The sequence below is a fragment of the Jaculus jaculus genome, chromosome 5, assembly GCF_020740685.1.
Source record: "Jaculus jaculus isolate mJacJac1 chromosome 5, mJacJac1.mat.Y.cur, whole genome shotgun sequence".
NCBI classification, from domain to species: domain Eukaryota; kingdom Metazoa; phylum Chordata; class Mammalia; order Rodentia; family Dipodidae; genus Jaculus; species Jaculus jaculus.
This window is the reverse complement of record NC_059106.1, coordinates 158,034,088-158,053,153: the sequence shown is the minus strand read 5'-3', so window position 1 is coordinate 158,053,153 and position 19,066 is coordinate 158,034,088. Positions and strand designations below refer to the sequence as shown.

General features: G+C 44.0%; 1 protein-coding gene and 1 non-coding gene across 10 annotated transcripts in view; both read right to left on the bottom strand.

Moving 5' to 3' along the window:
* The window catches only part of Itsn1 (intersectin 1), a 227,127-nt gene that overhangs the window by 172,819 nt on the left and 35,242 nt on the right, over positions 1-19,066 (bottom strand). The gene's annotated exons all lie outside the window — the stretch shown is intronic.
* On the bottom strand, positions 569-701 carry LOC123461348. Its single transcript, XR_006637634.1, has one exon.

Here is a 19,066-nt window from a genome sequence, read left to right as displayed (position 1 = left end):
GGCAAGCCGGCTTGCAGCCCCGCTCCACTGACCTCCGGAGGGACTGAGCTCACGTCTCCCTCTGTGAACTCAGTCACCGCTACTACATCTCCTCAAGGTTTGAGAAAAACTGTTAAAATCTTTCAGTATTGTTTCCTCTACTGTTATTTTTTTCCCTTATAAGTTATCACCTCTCTGCTTTCTTCTCATCACGGTGGCCTTTAGGAGAAGAGGAGATTCATGAATACCTATGTGACCAAGCCACCACACTCAAGCAGAGGCTTGAGAGCCCAGGTTTGAAGCACCACTTCTCGTGACAATGCCCTTGAGAAGCCACTGCAGTGGCTGTGCCAGCAAGCACCTTGCACCACTGAGCGATGGCTCCAGCCCTCGACTGCTTTCTTACTGGCTAATCAATCATGCTGCCGGTAAGCAGATCTCCACCTTCTAGAAATAAAGGATGCAGCCTTTTTTTTTTTTTTTTTCAGTGGTCACGTCATCATCGGCAGGGCTCGCGGCGAGTCGGCCAGGGCACCCCTAAACCTCCCTGCGTCTCTGCCTCACCTGACCCTCACCCCTTCCTTCCCCGCTCCAGGTCCCCTGGTCCCACGTCACCGGCCACGTTGTCATAATCCTCTCAGGCTCCGCACTGGGCGCGCAGGGCCTGATCATATAAGGAAAACAGCGCGCGCTCACTCGGGGATGCATCGGGGACCCCGGAGCACCTGCTCTACTACTTCCGGAACCCCCCCCTCTAGCCCCCCCAGCTACCCAGAGCTGAACCCCGAAGCCCAGACCTCTGCCGACAGTCTGCGCAGCCGCAGACCCAGCCAATGGATGCAGCCTTTTATGATTAGCCAAATCCAAGACAAAGCCTAGGTATACACGAGAGTTGTAAGTGTGACAGAGTAATTTTTGCATTTCCTTTGATTTTCATGGTGACACTTTTAGCATGTTCTATACTAACATGGTTTTTGCATTTTGGCACTCTACCATATATAGATATGTTTCCTTTGATTTCTATTTCATTTAACATTTGTTAGGAAATGGCTGCTAATTTTGATTTTTCAGTTTTCTTCTTAACAACTAATGAGTTCATGTTTTCTTCATTTTTGGAGGAGGGGGTGCTGGTGCTTGAACTCAGTGCCTCATGCATGCTAGCCAAGTACTCTGCCACAAAGTTACACCTTAGCCCTAATCAGTTTGGTATGATATTCAATGAAGTGGCAAATCTAGAAGAAATGGATGCATTTTATTCCCTATAAATTTCCAAAATTCTAAGAGCTACAAAACAAAAATAATTAGAAATATAGGTATAAAAATCAAAGGAAAGCAAGGAAGCATTATTTTAGAGAGGATTTCAAATGAACTTCACAGAATAAGCAGTACTTGTTACCAAACAGAGACTAAGTCCTCTTCAATTTAAGTTATAAAGCTAATATACTCTTGTCACTTAGTTATGAAAGTAAAACTGTAAAATGTATACCATCCTAACTTATAAATATAGATATAATTTTATACCTTATTTGAAATACTTCTCAGCTCTTGTGAGAGGGTCAGAACTGGGCAAAGTAACACACTTCAAAGAGAACCACCATCAGTTCCTAACAAGACACTCAGGACCATTTTGCTCTATCACAGGAAATGTGGATCTCCTCCCACAAAGCTTTCAGCTCACTGTGACCAAAATTATACTAAATTTTATCCTTTGGTCCTTCTGATAGCCATATGTACTTCCCCTTCGTCTTACTTCAGTTAAAAGACAACTAGCTGGACGGCAGACTCCACCCTGTGCCCAACATCTCTCCTCCACAGACAACCGAGCTCACTTCTCTTAGGATCCGTGGTCCTGACTATCAGTATAAAATCTAATAAAAACGGAATGAAAGCCAGGCATGGTGGCACATGCCTTTAATCCCAGCACTTGGGAGGCAGAGGTAGGAGGATCGCCAAAACAAAAACAAAAACAAAAACCAGAAATGGAATGACCTTGAGGAGAGAATGAAAGTGTGCCTCCAAGACTTGCCAATGCAACACTAAAATGATAATTTAAATGAGTTTGGAAAACTACACCACACCTTCTTGCTAACCACCAGTCCTTCCACACTTGTCATAGCTGGGTTCTCCTTAGCTCCTGGGAACCCCACACAGAAGTCACAGCGAGCAGATGGAGCAAATGACTCTACCCTAGTAATCTACCTCCTTTTGCATTCCGTTTCCTAGACAACCCAGGGCTATACCATCACAGCTTAGGATGTTTTGTCCCTCTATTTATTTTTACTTCATAGAATATTTTATTTATTTATTACTTATGAGAGATAGAGCAGACAGAGAGAGAGAGAATGGGTATGCCAGGGCCTCTAGCCGCTGCAAACAACCTCCAGACACATGTGCCACCTTAAGCATCTGACTTGTGTGGGCTCTGGGGAATCAAACCTGGGTCGTTTGGTTTCACAGGCAAGCACCTTAACTGGTAAACCATCTCTCCACCCCTTGTCCTTATTTTTATAAACACCTGTGAGTTTTATTTGGGGAGCAGGGGTCTTGCTAGGTAGTCCAGGACTGGCCTTGAGTTCATGATGCTCCCACCTCAGCCTCTCCAGTGCTGGGATTAGAGGTGGGCACCACTACATCTGGCCTCTGTTGTATTGTTCCCAGGCAGTCTCCCATCCAAGGACGAACCAGGCCTGACCCTCCTTAGCTTCTGACATCAATACGATTATGTACGTTCAGGGTGATATGGCTGTAGACTCTGTTGTATTATTAAACTTGAAAAATAATTTGTAAAGACCCACTATATCTTAAAATATTTAATCATCTTGTATATATGATTACTTTTCTATGTATTTATTTGAGAGACAGAGAAAGAAAGAGGCAGCGTGAAAAAATGGACACACCAGGACCTCCAGCCACTGCAAATGAACTCCAGACACATGCACCACCTTGTGCTTCTGGCTTATGTGGGTAGTAGGGAACTGAAGCTGGGTCCTTAGGCTTTGCAGGCAAGCACCTTAACTACTAAGCCATCTCTCCAGCCCTACACAAGATGTTTAAATGTCACAGCTAAGAGCAGCAGAGATTGCCCAGTACCCATGTATTTACAAAGTGATGCTGAGTTTGTTTGCAGTGACACTATGCCTTGGAATGGCCTGTTTCTCTCTCTCTCTCCCTCCCTCTCCCTCTCTCTCTTTCTCTCTCTCTCTCTCTGCCTATAAATAAATTTAAAAAAAAATTTTTTTTAAGTCACAGTCCAGCTCTGCTATAGCAGCTCAAGCCACATTCAGCCCCTCTGTATGACAAATTAAAACTAAAACCTGGGGCTGGAGAGATTGCTTAGTGGTTAAGGCATTTGCCTGTGAAGCCAAAGCACCCAGGTTTGATTCCCCAGAGCCCATGTAAGTCAGATGCACAAGGGGGCACTTGTGTCTAGAGTACGTTTGCAATGGCTGAAGGCCCTGGCATACCCATTCTCTCTCTTTATCTACCTCTTTCTCTCTCTATCTCTCTGAAATAAATAAGATAAAAAAAATCTCTGCACAAAGCACAAAAGGGAAAACTGAGGAAAGCAAGAAGTAAAAGCAGGCAGGCTGTATGTAGAGGGAGATCACGTCTCCCCCTTTTCGTTCTCTATGAATTTTTCCCCAAAGGTAGGCCCCAGAGAACAAAACACCAAAAAACAAACAAACCCCACAACTCCGTCTTTGGGGCCAGAACAACAACTATGCTATGCAGAAACCAGAAGCAGCAGCTGGCAAAGGCCCCCGAAGCCTGTGAATACTAGTCAGCTCATATGTGGCCTGCAGATGTGCAAGGCAAATGGCAAACTGAAGTGAGAGCCAAAACACCACTGGCGGTGCAGGCCTCCCCAGCAGGCACCCATGGGAGCACACCTCCGGTCAACAGCCTTCTGTGAAGGGTGATGGCAGCATGACGCCCACACAGCGTGAAACCACAACATCCAGGGTAAGATCCAAATCGCCTGACAAACAGGGATTGTTAATGATACTGCTAACTTGGCAGGGTCTAGATCATTCTGGGAATGTCTGTGGGGAAATTTCTAGATTGAAGTAATTTAGGTGGGAAGACCCACCCTAAACATGGGCTGTACGGTACATTCCATAGCCTGGGGTCCCAGAGTGAATAAAAAAGGGGAAAGCGAGCTAAGCACAAGCCTCCATCTTTCTCTGCCTCGTGCCCGGGGGCACAGTGGGTGCAGAAGCCTGGCACTCCTGCTCTCCCAGTTACGAAGACCTGCCATCTCCTCTGGAACGGAAATAATCAAAATAAACCTTACGCTCTGGAGTTGCTTCTTGTCAGGTACTAGATTACAATGCACAACGTAAGAAATGTGACAAATTCTCAAAAATTAACTATAATCGGGTTGGAAAGATGGCTTAGCGGTTAAGGTGCTTGCCTGCAAAGCTGAAGGACCCCGGTTCAATTCTCCAGAACCCAAGTAAGCCGGATACACAAGGGGGTGCATGCGTCTGCATTTGCGGTGGCTAGAGGCCCTGGCGGGCCTGTTCTATCTGCCTTTCTTTCTCTGCCCCCCAAATAAATAAAAACAAAATATTAAAAATCATAAACAACATATAGGTACTCCTAAGACAAAAATGTTGATATTATTACATCTTTAAAATATTTTTATTCATTTACTTGAGGCAGAGAGATATAGAGAGAATGGGCACACCAGGGCCTCCAGCCACTGCAAACGAACTCCAGATGCACGCAGCCCCTTGCATATTTGGCTTACGTGGGTTCTAGAGAATCGAACAGGGTTCCTTCGTCTTTGCAGGCAAACACCTTCACCACTAAGCCATCTCCCCAGGCCTTTTATCACGTCTTTAGAGTAGCCATTAGTCCTACTTTTCATGAGGAAAAGGTAAATATGAACGAATGGAGTAGGAATATACAAGTCCTCAGCAGAGGAAAAAAACCTGGTACAAGGCCACAGAAATGCTCGGTGGTTAAAGGCAAAGCCTGGCAGTCTACATCCAGTTTCCCAGGACCCACGCAATGCCAGCTGCACAAAGTGGCACATGAGTGTGGAGTTCCTTTGCAGTGGACGGAGGCCCTGGCATGCCCAAACACACGCTCCTTCTGTCTGCCTCTTTCTCTGTGTGTGTTTCTCTCTCTCAAATAAATAAATAAAAACATTTAAAGGGGACTGGAGAGAAGGCTTATCAGTTAAGGCGTTTGCCTGCAAAGTCAAAGGATCCCAGTTTGATTTTCCAGGACCCACGTTAGCCAGAAACACAAGGTGGCACATGCATCTGGAGTTCGTTTGCAGTGGCTGGAGGCTCTCGTGAGCTTGCTCGCTCTCAAATAAATAAATTAAATTAACTATAAAAAAATCATTTAAAACTTCAGAGAGAGCTTTAGATTTTCATTAACTAAAGAAGATCTTTGCAATACAGAAATTATTATTGTCACAAGCTCTAGGGGAGTTTCAACATAAATACAATAGACATGGCAGCCACGGCACAAGTCCACGAGGGAGACAATTCACTCGCACAGCTGCACACCTTCATTCTACTTCAAGAGCTATGATGTCACTTAACAAGAGGCAGACTAGGGAAGGTTTGGTAAATACAGTTAAATTGTGGATAGATTACTTAAAAACAAACATCACCAAAGAGTTAGTAGATAAAGGAACACAGAATGCTGAAAACCTAAAGAAGAGACAGATGGGAGGTGGGAGGATTTAATTCTAATAGTCAATTAGTTAAATCACATGTTAGTAATTTAAGCAATGAAGGAGGGAAATAAAAGAGAAAGAATGAGCCGGGCATGGTGGCACACGCCTTTAATTCCAGCACTTGGGAGGCAGAGGTAGGAGGATCGCTGTGAGTTCGAGGCCACCCTGACTACATAGTAAATTCCAAGTCAGCCTCAGAGTGAGACCCAACCTCAAAAAAAAAAACAAGCGAGGGAGAATGCAAATAAGACAAGTGGAAGAAATAAGTATACAGACATGAAAGAAATAAAAGGGGAAAATTTTAAATCTGTTTCTTTGAAAAACTACTGGCAAGGATTAGACAAATTATTCAAGAATATTCAAAAAGAAGCATCACAAAAGGATGCAAACATTTTCAAACAAGTGGAATCACCTGCTGCCCACCTCCTGTTTTGAGGTCAGCATAACCATATGATCAAATGTTCCTCACAGTACAAAATAAGTGCAGAGCAATACCATGAGTGAATACAGATGCAGAGTCCTTGCAAAACACTGAAAATTAAATTGCTATAGTATATGAAAAGGATGAAAATCAACTAATGTAATTTATCTTATTGACAGAATAAAGCATAAAGTCCCTATGGTCATTTCCAGACTCTGAAAAAAATAGACAAAAACTCACCATTTTGTCATGATAAAAAGCCCTCTGTAAGAGTGACGTGGTAGCACTCACCTTTACTTATTTATTTGTTTGCTTGTTTGTTTGTTTGTTTGAGAGTGACAGAGAGAGAGAGAAAGAGGCAGATAGAGAGCGACAGAGACTGGGTGTGCCAGGGCCTCCAGCCACTGCAAACAAACTCCAGACGCATGCACCCCCTTGTGCATCTAGCTAACGTGGGTCCTGGGGAGTAGAGCCTCGAACCGGGGTCCTTAGGCTTCACAGGCGAGCACTTAACCACTAAACCATCTCTCCAGCCCAGCACACACCTTTAATCCCAGCACTCTTTGGGAGGTAGCAGTAGGAGGATCACCAAGTGTTTGAGGCCACCCTGAGACTACATATGGAAGGAATTCCATGTTAGCCTGGGCTTGGGCAAGACCCTGGGGGGGGGGGGGGTCACCTCTGTAAACCATGTTTAGTAGGAAGTATCTTCAAGAGGCATGTTCAAAAAGACCTAAGCTAACATCAGAGTTAATAATTAAAGAAGAGATTTTCAACCTGAGAACAAGAATAAAATAACAGTATCCTCTTTGACTTTCCAACACTATTCTTCAGGGTGTAGTCACTGGTATAAGATGAAAAAAAAAAATAAAAGAGGAAAAAATAATAGGCATAAAGACTAGAAATGAAAAAAAAAAAAGCTCTGTTTGAAAATGATAAAGTTTTTACACAGAAAATCTAGGAAACAGACCTGGGGAAACAGCTTAACTGGTAAAGTGCTCTCCTTGAAAGCCGGAGGACTTGAGTTTGACCCTAAAAACACAAGTAAAAATGCCTCCAATAGGAGCATGCACTCTTAATCCCAGTGCTAGGGGTGTGGAGATGGCAGTCTAGCCTATGTGGCAAGTTTCCAGGCAACAGAGACTGTCTCACAGATGGATGGTGTCTGAAGAAATGACATCCAAGGTTGGCCTCTGGCCTCCACAAGAGTGCACACAAACCACATACACACATGCATATACACAAAAATCTAGAAAGTAATAGTATACTTAGCAAAATTATAGTATAAAAGGTTAAAGTATTAAAATCAAATGTGCAACTAAGATGTAATATTAAGAAAAATGATCCCATTTAAAAAAAAAAACAAGCACAAAATTCCTCAGCACAAGGTTGAAGGAGCAGAACACAGCACCTGTAATCACAGCATCAGGAGGTCAAGGCAGGAAGATGTCAAATGCCAGGCTGGCAGTCAGGATATGTAAGCAACACCATCTCAAACCAACAACAAAAAAGACACATATGCTCCTCTGGGTAGACGGTTCAGTGGTTAAAGGCACTTGCTTGTGAAGCCTGACAGCCCAGGTTCAATTTCCCAGCATCCACGTAAGTCAGAGCTCTGCCAAGGCAGGAGGCCTTGGTCCACCCATTCTCTGTCTCTCATCTCTGCTTGCAAATGAGTAAATAAAAACTGTATTTTAAGAACTTCAGGGTTTTGAGTAGGACTTGGCAAGTTGGTATTATATGTACACACAAAAGGGAATCTAGAATAACCAGAGTAGTTTATTATTGTTGTTTTTTTTTTTTTTAAACACACCTAGAAAATTTACCATATCTGTTTTCAAGATCTACTATCAAGCAACAGTAGCCAGACCTTTGGCTAGTATCCAGAAGCAGACCTATCCATGTTTGCTTAATTGGTTTATTTTGGCACAGGTAACTTGAAGAAGAAACAAGCCATTAACATAGCTGCATCATCTAGACGGCCATGCAGGGAAGCCCCCAAAATAAGACAACATTGACCCACAAACATATAACACACAAAAATTAACTCAAAGTACACCATAGAGCTAAATGCAAAACCATACAAGCTTAATAAAGTTTTTTCAAATTTTATTTTATTAATTGTGAACTTTACTGTAGGGACATATTGCTATTGCATATTGGTCATATTCCCATCAGATACAAAGTTAATTTTATTTATTTATTTATTTATTTGAGAGCGACAGACAGAGAGAGAAAGAGGCAGATAGATAGATAGAGAATGGGCATGCCAGGGCCTCTAGCCACTGCAAAGGACCTCTAGACGCATGCGGCCCTTGTGCATCTGGCTAACATGGGTCCTGGGGAATCAAGCCTTGAAAAAGATGAAAGATATGTTCAAGACCTTGGACCATATAACATATTAAAAAGCCTAATTTCCAAAAGAAAAATTAGGGACTGGAAAAATGGCTTAGCAGTTATGGCATTTGCCTGCGAAGCCTAAGGACCCGGGTTCAATTCCCCAGGACCCACATAAGAAGAAAAAGAATCTGATGTGTCATAGCAAACCATACAGGAAACAGTGTGAGGGAACTGAGACCATCAGAATGCTGACATATGAATCCAAAGAGTAGTCACTCCTCAGACAAAAAAAAAAGGGGGGGGAGGAGGAGATACTTTCTAAAGTGCAAGCATGGATCACACGAATCTGAAAGCTATACTTTAAAAAAAAAATCCAAGGCTGGGCGTGGTGGCGCACGCCTTTAATCCCAGCACTTGGGAGGCAGAGGTAGGAGGATTGCTGTGAGTTCGAGGCCACCCTGAGACTACAGAGTGAATTCCAGGTCAGCATGGGATACAGTGAGACCCTACTTCAGAAAACCAAAATAAATAAATAAATTAAATAAAAAATAAATAAATAATCCAATAAAAGGCCTACAGTGGTTTAAAAGAAAAATCCCAAATGCCTAGCATGAGTGAACAAGACAGAAGTTCCGTGATAAAATGGGTTTTCTGTAGCATCAGTAAGGTCACCCCTCCAGAAAACAAACAGAAACCTCCCCTAGAGAAAAGCAAGGAAAGGTTCTTCTCCCCAGGGTCCTGGCCCTGCCTGAGGCCCAGGAAGCAGAGAGCCTGGCTGTAGGCTCAGAGTGTGGGAAGATCAGCACCATGTGTGACCGAAGCTCTGGGCGAGGCCTGGACTTTCTTCGGGCAGGAGGCAGGACAGACAAGGCAGCCGTCCAGCAGGTAAATATGCCCCGTCCCATTTGCTGTTTCTTCCTTCTAAGGCAGTTCCAGTTTACCGCAAAGTCTACGTCATGACTGCCCACACTTTCCATTAAGATGGAACACTTAAAAACTGGAGGGAAAAGAAAAAAAAGGGAAAATGCCCAATTTCATTAGGCAACCTCTATTAAAAGCTTAGCATTTTTGTTTCCTTTCTGTATTTCCAAACAAATATAAAAATATTCCCGTCTTTTGCACACTATAACTGATACATGTTTATGCTATTAAAAGCTTTCATAGGGCTGAAGAGATGACTTAGCCATTAAGGCCTATGAAGCCAAAGAACCCAGGTTCAGTTCTCTAGGACCCACATAAGCCAGATAGATGCACAAGGGGCCGATGCATATGGAGTTCGTTTGCAAAGGCTACAGGCCCTGGTATTCCCATTCTCTCTCTGTCTTTCTTCTCTCTCTGTCTCTGCTTGCAAATGATTTTTTTTTAAAAAAAAAACCTTTCATAAACAGGTATTTTTCAGTGCAAACACTCACGTATTTATGTCCAAAAACCAAAAGAAAAACAAAAACACACCAACTAAATATAGGGCAATGAAAAAGTAGATAAACAGTACTTTTTAAAGTCTGGATAATGTTAAGAGTCTTAAAACTAATTTTTTAAAATTTTTTGTTCATTTTTATTTATTTGAGAGTGCATACAGAGAGAGAAAGAGGCAGATAGAGAGACAGAGAGAGAGAATGGGCGCATCAGGGCCTACAGCCACTGCAAACAAACTTCAGACACCAGACGCGTGTGCCCCCTTGTGCATCTGGCTAACATAGGTCCTGGAGAATTGAGCCTCGAACCGTGGTCCTTAGGCTTCACAGGTAAGTGCTTAACCGCTAAGCCATCTCTCCAGCCCTTAAAACTAATTTTTAAACCTATTTCCAGTCAGGAAAGAACTAATTATTAAAAATAAAAAGAATAAGCTTGGCGTTGTGGCACACGCCTTTAATCCCAGCACTCAGGAGGCAGAGGTAGAAGGATCTCCATGAGTTCGAGGCCACCCTGAGACTCCATAGTAAATTCCAGGTCAGCCTGGGCTTGAGTGAGACCCTACCTCGAGAAAACAAAATAAATAAATAAATAGAATAAATGCCGATCCCTTATTTTGGTATTTATACTCAAGTTACAAAGTTGATAGTACTACTTATTCAAATGCCATTTGGAAGCCGGGTGTGGTGGTGCACATCTTTAATCCCAGCACTCGGGAGGCAAAGGCAGGAAGATTGCCGTGAGTTTGAGGCCAGCCTGAGACTATATAGTGAATCCCAGGTCAACCTGGGCCACAGAAAGACCCTACCTTGAAAAACTAAAAAAAAAAAAAAAGAAGAAGCCATTTGGGGGGACTGGAGAGATGGCTTAGCGGTTAAGGTGTTTGTCTGCAAAGCGAAAGGACTAAGGTTTGATTCCCCAGTACCCACATAAGCCAAATGAACAATGTGACACATGCATCTGGAGTTCATCTGCAGAGGCTGGAGGCCTTGGCGTGCCCATTCTCTCTCTCTCTCTCTCACCCCCCCCCCTCAAGTAAATAAATAAATATTACTTTAAAGCATCTTTAGGTTTTTTGTTCTTGTTTTTGTTTATCGAGGTAGGGTCTCACTCTAGCCCAAGCTGACCTGGAATTCACTAAGGAGTCTCAGGGTGGCCTCGAACTCATAGCAATACTCCAACCTCTGCCTCCGGAGTGCTGGGAAAGGGAGGAAAATGTCCATATAAAGAAAATGCTGGGTGTGGCATATGCCTTTAATTCCAGGCTGAAATAGGAGAATCTATGTGAGTTCAAGGCCAGCCTAGGCTACAGAATAAGTCCCAGGTCAACTTACACCATGACTCAAAAAAATAATACTAATGAATGCAAATATAGTCTATAGTAAACATTCTGAAAGATACCTTCATAAATAGCCTGAGGAATATTTAAAAAATAATAATACGCTCCACACATACAAAAACCAAAAGTAAGGCTAGACATGGTGGCACACACCTTTAATCCCAGAACTTGGTAGAAGGATCATTGTGAGTTCAAGGCTACTCTGAGACTACATAGTGAATTCCAGGTTAGCTTGGGCTAGAGTGAGACCCTACCTCAGAAATAAATAAATAAATATATATATATATATTCTACCCTTTTATCTGATATGTGAAAGCTATGAAGCACTGGTTTTCCTTTTCATTGACTATCCTACCTGTGTTTACTCATCTATATTACAAAAGTGTAATGCCCACATATACCCCTTCTAGATGCTGTGCATCTCCAAACACTGAAACTTGGTGGAATGTTAAGAAAAGCTCCAGGAAAGGCCTTCTGAAGCGAGAACGCCTGCAGCGGAGGACACGGCCAGCAGACGACAGCCGGGTCAGCGGGTGCGGCGGCCCGTGCGGCTGTCTGAGTAGGCGATGAACAAAGGCAGAGTCACCCTGAGGAGGCACAGGCAGGCAGAAGGTACACAAAGCTCTTTACGACACCCAGGGAAGACACTGAAAGCCAGACAATAAGCAGACAAAGGAGCTGACAAATCCCAAACACAGTTGGCGTGATTGATGCCCGGTTGTCATGCTGGAAGCCTCAAAAGTGGCTTCTCCATGTGCTGCCATTTGAAGCAGGGCAAGATGACCTCTGAGGAACAAAACGTGCTGCAAGCCCCCGGGTCAGATCTGAAAACACACAAGGGGCAACGAACTCGAAACCGCAGAGCTCAGGCTGGCGGGGTCAGAGCCAACAGCATTCTGTCACACTGGTGAACACCCGTCCTCTCCTAAAGGGGAGAAGGCATACCCCCGCATGTAGGTTACTGTTTGGAGGAGTGGCAAGAGCCCATGGAGGTGAGCAGCCGGCAGGAGGGACCAGTGCTCAGCAATCACTGTCAGAGCCAGCTGTGAGCACGTCACCTGGCAGCTTCACTGGTACTTCAGAGGACATGTCCCTTTATCCGTGCTTCCCTCCCACACAGAAATGCCTGGGTGTCTCACCTGGAGAACCTCCATATTTGAACTTCAGTCCGAAATCATCCTTTCTTTAATATCTGTTTAAGGAGGGAATTCATTAGGGAGCAATGACGCCAAAACAAGGCTACAATGCAAGACAGAGGCAGAAATGCCTATTCAAGAGAGAAATGGACACGTACAGGTCCTGGTTAAAGCTCTAGTTTCACTGCAAAACCATATCCTACTGCGTAACATGTGAAAAGGGCATTCCTGGGCTAAGGAGATGGCTCAGTGGTTAAGAGTGCTTGCTTGTAAAGCCTGCTGACCTGAGCTCCAGTACCCCGGAAACCAGTCACATCAGATGCACAAAGTGACACTTGTGTCTTGGCCTTCATCTGCAGTGGTGAGAGGAGTGCCCATATTCAAAAAATAAATAGATAAATAAGGCATTACCTAAACTTTGCTTTTTTTTTTTTAATCAGCCTGTAGAGCACTCTAGCTGTAGACAGGATAACTATTCACAGAGCATCTAAAGACAGAGATGCCCTTCATTCCTCATGTAAGGCTTTACTTTGAAGAGGGTCATTAAGAATAAAATAATCCCTTGGGCTGGGCAGGCTGCTCAGGGGTTAAAGGTGCTTCCTTGCCCGCCTGTTGGGCCAGAGTTTAATTCCACAGTACCCAGGCAAAGCCAAGTATACATAGTGGCACAAGCTTCTAAATTTGCAGCAGCAGCAGGCCCTGACAAGCCCACACTTTCCCTCTACCCCCATACCACAGTAAATAAATATAAATAAAAATGCAGCACACGGTTTTAATCCCAGCAACTCAGGAAGCACAGAAAGGAGGAATGTGCTAAGTTCAAGGCCAGTCTGGAACTAGAGTGAGTTCCAGGTCAGACTGGGCTAAAGTGAGACTCTGCCTTGGAAAACCAAAAAAGAAAAAGTTAGGGCTGGAGGGATGGCTTAGCGGTCAAGGTGTTTGCCCGCAAAGCCAAAGGACCCAGGTTCTATTGCCCAGGACCCACGTGAGCCAGATACATAGGGTGGTGTATGCGTCTGGAGTTCATTTGCAGTGGCTGGAGGCCCTGGCGCACTCTTTCTCCCCCTCCCTCCCTCTTACTCTCTGTCAAATAAGTTAAAAAAAGTTTTTTAAAAAGTTAAATATAGAAACTATAATTTCAAAATTATCAGCCAAACGCCTAAGTATATTGCCTAAGTTTAATTAATTTTCCACTCACACACTCTCTAATGTTCACTCATACAGAAATTAATGTGATGAGAGCTGGAGAGATTGCTCAGTGGTTAAGCTTGCCTTTAAAACCTAGGATCCTGGTTCAATTCTCCAGTATCCACATAAAGCCAGAGGCCAAGGTAGGAGGATTGTTGTTAGTTTGAGGCCAGCCTGAGACTACATAGTAAATTCCAGGTCAGCCTAGGATACAGCGAGACCCTACCTCAGGTCAGAGGAAAAATGCATTGTTGGTTACAGGCAATGAGTACATGATGAGAACACAAATTTGCCCATGAACACCTCCACAGTGGACTTCTTCCCAGACACGGAACCACAAAGAGCAGCAGTGCCAATTACACCCCGCAGCCCAAAACACCCAACTCCTAATGCCAATTAGCGACAGTGGAAACCGCAACGGAGATAGTGTAATCTCTTCTAGTCTTTGTCCAGTCAGGAGAAACAGGAAATGTGCACGGACACAATCTGATCAGACAGCTGCTGCGTAGCTGAGGGTTACCTACCCATGTTTAATGAGTGGGTAAAGGCTGAAAAAGACCTGTCAGGTCGGTAAAAAGTCACTGGTTGTCATGAATGAAGGCAAAGAACGGTGCAGTCCTTAACAAAAGTCAAATGCTAAGCAACTCAGAGGGTCTCTGTGCACACTAAGAGTGCTCACTACTAGTAGAAAGCTTCAGGACTAAAAAAAAACATTCAGAAATGTCATTAAACATGACTTCGGGAAGCAGAAAACCAGTCACTCTAGAAGGCAACAGAAAATACATAAATAACTCTAATACTTCATTCATTTCACTCTACTTAGTTGAGATAGACTAAAATGTTATTTAGGCTTGAGGAAATAAAGAAAGATGAAAAGATCACTGCTGGTGATCATTTTTACTAGGAAGTTAACTTGGTTTAGCTGCATTATTAAAATAAAGAAACGTGTAAGTTTCCGTTAAAAAATAACATGTACACAGTGGATTCAAAATAAAAGGAGGAGGCTGGAAAGATGGCTCAGTGATTAAAGGTGCTTGCTTGCAAAGTGTGCTGGCCCAGGTTCAATTTCTAAACTACCCAGTAAGCTGGGCACAAAAAAGTGGGACAATCGTCTGGAGTTCACCTGTAACAGCAGAGACCCTGGCATGTTCATAGATACAAATGAAAATAAATTACTTTTAAACAAATTTTTAAAGAAAAAGAGCACAAAGCTGGGCGTGGTGGCGCACACCTTTAATCCCAGCACTCGGGAGGCAGAGGTAGGAGGATCACTGTGAGTTCAAGGCCACCCTGAGACTCCATAGTGAATTCCAGGTCAGCCTGGGCTAGAGTGAGACCTTACCTCGAAAAACCAAAAAAAAAAAAAAAAAAAAGTAAGAAAGAAAAAGAGCACAGATTTTCTAAATTTCATATTTTCTTTAGGAAGGTTAAGCTGCTAATTAGAAAACCTTCACAGAATCCAATTCATACATAAAACATGTTTGGGTTACAATACAATTTATCTAGAATTCCAGTTTAAGCATGTTTGCATACTCAAGCAAGGTTGGTTAGATTAAACTTCATTCTAGCAAACACCAGTTGAACGTACGCTTTTAAATTCCAGGTAGCATTGAGATTTTGAAGAGGTAAGACAGTTAGGAAAAGGAAGAAAAGTTAATTCACTCAACACATACTTTGCTAAGTAACACTTACCTAAATGTGGACTTTGAAAACCAACCTTCCATCCCCTCTGACAAAACTTTCCTTACACCCTTGACAGGAAATGGATCTTACCAGGCCAATTACCTTTGTCAAAGGGAAACTGTACTTAGGAATCTGAGCCAGCCCAAAGTAACCCTCACTTGGAAATTTCACCACAATGGAATGAAGGCAGGCCACAAAGTAAATAAGTTAAGCACAGATTGATAGTAAGAGCCTCTGTCTCACACCGCGGGAGGGAGGGCCAGGCATCACCACTACCTGGTGAAGCAGTATGACAAGCTGGGTCTCGCTGGGGGGAGAGGCGCTCTTACCAGTAGACCCAACAATTCAACCCCTGCAAAGCGCCTGTGCTCCTTTGGTCCTTCCCTCCTCTCTTTCTGAGCTGAGACAGGGTCACTATATGGACACACACGAGACCCCCACCTCCTGAGTCAGGAAGATAGGCTAGAGCTACCATGCCCAGCTTTTTCTTCATTTACACTACAGAGGATCAAGAGAACTACAGCTGTACAAGTTATTCATTCAACTTCCATTTTTCTCCGAATACTGAGTGGGGATGGGGGGAAGGGAGAGAGTGGGGGAGAGGGCTAACCACAACTAAGGACTTATGAAAAATCCATAAGGAAACCGACTACTTTACAAGTCAACTGAAACTAGGATTATGGCTCAGTGGTTAAGGCACTTCTAATAACCCAGGTTCAATTGTCCAATACCCACATAAAGCCAGGTGCACAAAGCGGCACATGCATCTACAGTTTGTTTGCAGCAGCTAGAGACCCTGGCACACACATTCATATTATCTCTCTCTCATTGAAAATAAATAAATATTTTTTTAAAAATTGAGTTTGAATGGAGGTACACCAGTGGGTGGAAATGTTACTCCCATAAGCTGAAGGTGCCAGGCACAGGATACTTCCCTATGACTTGTTGGCTAGGAAGACCATTGAGGCCCCCAAAATAGCACAGGTGATGGCCAGTGCTCTTGGTGGCCCACCAGAAGTAGACCTTTACTACTTAAAGACAGTACATACTTCAGTTGCAGGACACTGAGAATTCATGATGGAACTGAGCTGGAATCTTCCTCTTTTCTAACTGGCTTTCATAGTACCAGAAAGTGTCACACTGGCTGCTGGGACAGAAAAATCATCAGACACCCATCTTTAATCCTAGTACTGGGGAGGCAGAGGTAAGAGGATGAGTTTGAGTCTGAGGCCAGCCTGGGACTACAGAATGAGTTCCAGGTTTTCCTGGGCTAGAGTGAGACCCTACCTCACACACACAAAAAAATGCTGGGCGTGGTGGCACATGCCTTTAATCCCAGCACTCGGAAGGCATAGGTATAGGAGGATTGCTGTGAGTTTGAAGCCACCCTGAGACTACATGATGAATTTCAGGTCAGCCTGAGCTAGAGTGAGACCCTGCCTCAGAAACCCCCCCCCCAAAAAAAAATCAGTTTTGTCTAGCTGTGGGCCTTGTGTGCCACACAACCAACCTTGCAGGCAAGATTGTGCCCACTGGTACGAGAGTGGTATGAATGTTATAGTGGTCACCAATCACTTTCTGCTGGATCTGTGGCCCCACTCAGCTGGAAAGAATTAACGTAAACCTGGTCAAAAGCTTATGGCTGGAAAAGTGCTAAGAGGGATGCTCCAACTATCGTTTTGCTAAACAAACACCCTGTGTCAGTTAAGCTGCCTTCTGCATTTTCACGTTTAAGCCTGTAAATCAGTGCTGCTCTCAGATCTGCTCCTTCTTTCTGCTGCAGCGGATGGTGTTGTTACTGCAGAGACAACCAGTCAAGGTGCTGACAGTCATAGACTATGGTATGCTGTGCCAATCAAATCACCCTCTACATATCCACATGTTCATGCCCAGAGATGAATGCTCTCATCTCCGGCCAGAGAAGCTTCCTTTTGCAAGTGGCAGTGACTACTATGGAAACTCAAAACTTGAAAAAATGCTGAGAATAAGTGATTCTTCCTGCTCAGTGCTAAATATCACCCCTTCCAGAGCTCAGGGAACATTGTGGAAGGAGAAGCAGAAAGAAAGAAAGAAAGAGCCAGAGGATTAGGAGGAGTGCTTTAGAACACCATCTTCAGGATCTAAAGTGCTGTCGCATTCATGACCTCACAGCAGCTGTCATTACCTACACAATACTGGGACCATCAACATTTTGTTATTTATTCAGGGGGGTGTAGACTTAGGGTGACTGGACCCTTGAAGGTAAAAAAGGGCAGGAAAGTTTGTACTTGCTAAAAATCCAAGACCATCTGACTCTCTTGCCTAGCTCCATAGAACTGTTTTGGTTTTTGTTTTGTTTTGTTTTTGTTTTTGTTTTTGTTTTTACAGTCAGGACCCCTCCTAGGAGGTTCAGGCCCAGGCCCAGCAGGGAGGCCCCTCCCAGCCCTTACTCTCCACATGGGTTCTTCATTCCCTCCAGCTCCCCACATGGCAGGAGCTCCTTGAACTTTCTTTTCTTTCTACACTTTTTCCCTTAGATCCATATCTGGTCACATGGACTCCTGCGCTACACGTGGCCCACATGGACTTTTGGGCTCCACGTGGTGTACTTCTCTTCTCCCCACTTTATCTCCCCTTACCTCCCAGCCTTCCTCTTTCTGCACTCCTTGGTAAAATCTGAATAAATTGTGCTATTTTAAGAATTCTCTTGCATCTGGAATTGCCAATTCTTTGGTTAGTTTACAAATATAAACTCAGGGCTTGGGGTTCCAGGAAGCACCCTAGAACCCCAATTTCACTGTTACACAGCAGCTGTCATTACCTGCACAATATTGGGACCATCAACATTCTGTCATTTATGATGAAGGAAAAATGAGGGCGGGGGAGTCTGGAGAGATGGCTCAGCAGTTAAGGTGCTTGCCTAAAATGACTAACAACCTGGGTTCAATTCTCTAGTACCCATAGAGTGGCACATGCGTCTGGAGTATGTTTGTAGTGCCTACAGACTTTGGCATGCCCGTTCATTCTCTCCTTCATTTTCTCTCTCTTTCAAATAAATAAATAAAATATTTAAATCAAACAAACAAAAAAAGACATCAAAATACAAAATAGAAAAGGGAATACTTAGAAGGAAGGGGTTCAATGGAAGGAGGCTAGGGGAGGGGATTGTAACAAAAATACATTATTTACATGTATGAAAGCTGTCAAGCCGGGCATGGCGGCACAGGCCTTTAATCGCAGTGCTCAGGAAGCAGAAGTAGGAGGATCGCTGTGAGTTTGAGGCCACCCTGAAACTACATAGTGAATTCCAGGTCAGTCTGGACTAGGGTGAAACCCTAGCTCAAAAGGAAAAAAAAGACACTAAGAAAGTTGGGGGGGGGGGGGGAAAAGGAGAGGCTTTTGAGAGCTCTGTCCTAAATGGAACATCTATACCAGCTCTCCAAGGTTCAAGGAGCATCATGGAAGGGGAGGCAGGGAGCAGCTGGAGGATGGGGAGGGTACTACAGAGCCTGTCTCCCAGACATGGATGGCATGGCTGGGTTGTTACACTCACAGCAGCTGTAGTTGCCTACCCAAGACTGGGTCGGTCAACATTCTATCACGGATGGGGAAGGGGCTTATGAGGGACTCCCCACTCTTAAAGGGCTATTGGCAGTTAAATGGCTGCTGAGGGATTGGAGGGAAGGCCCTGGTAAATTGCCAATGTTCTGGTAAGTCACCCCCTCCCGCTCACGAGAACAACCTGAACTTGCCAAAGGGAAGGAAAGGAAGGGGGGGGGGTAGGAGGGAAGAGACAAAGTAAGAGGGACTAGTAATTGGAAATAAGGGGTTCTGGTGGAGGGGCAGAAGGTGAGGGGCAAATGTGATCAAATTATGTACATGTATAAAAT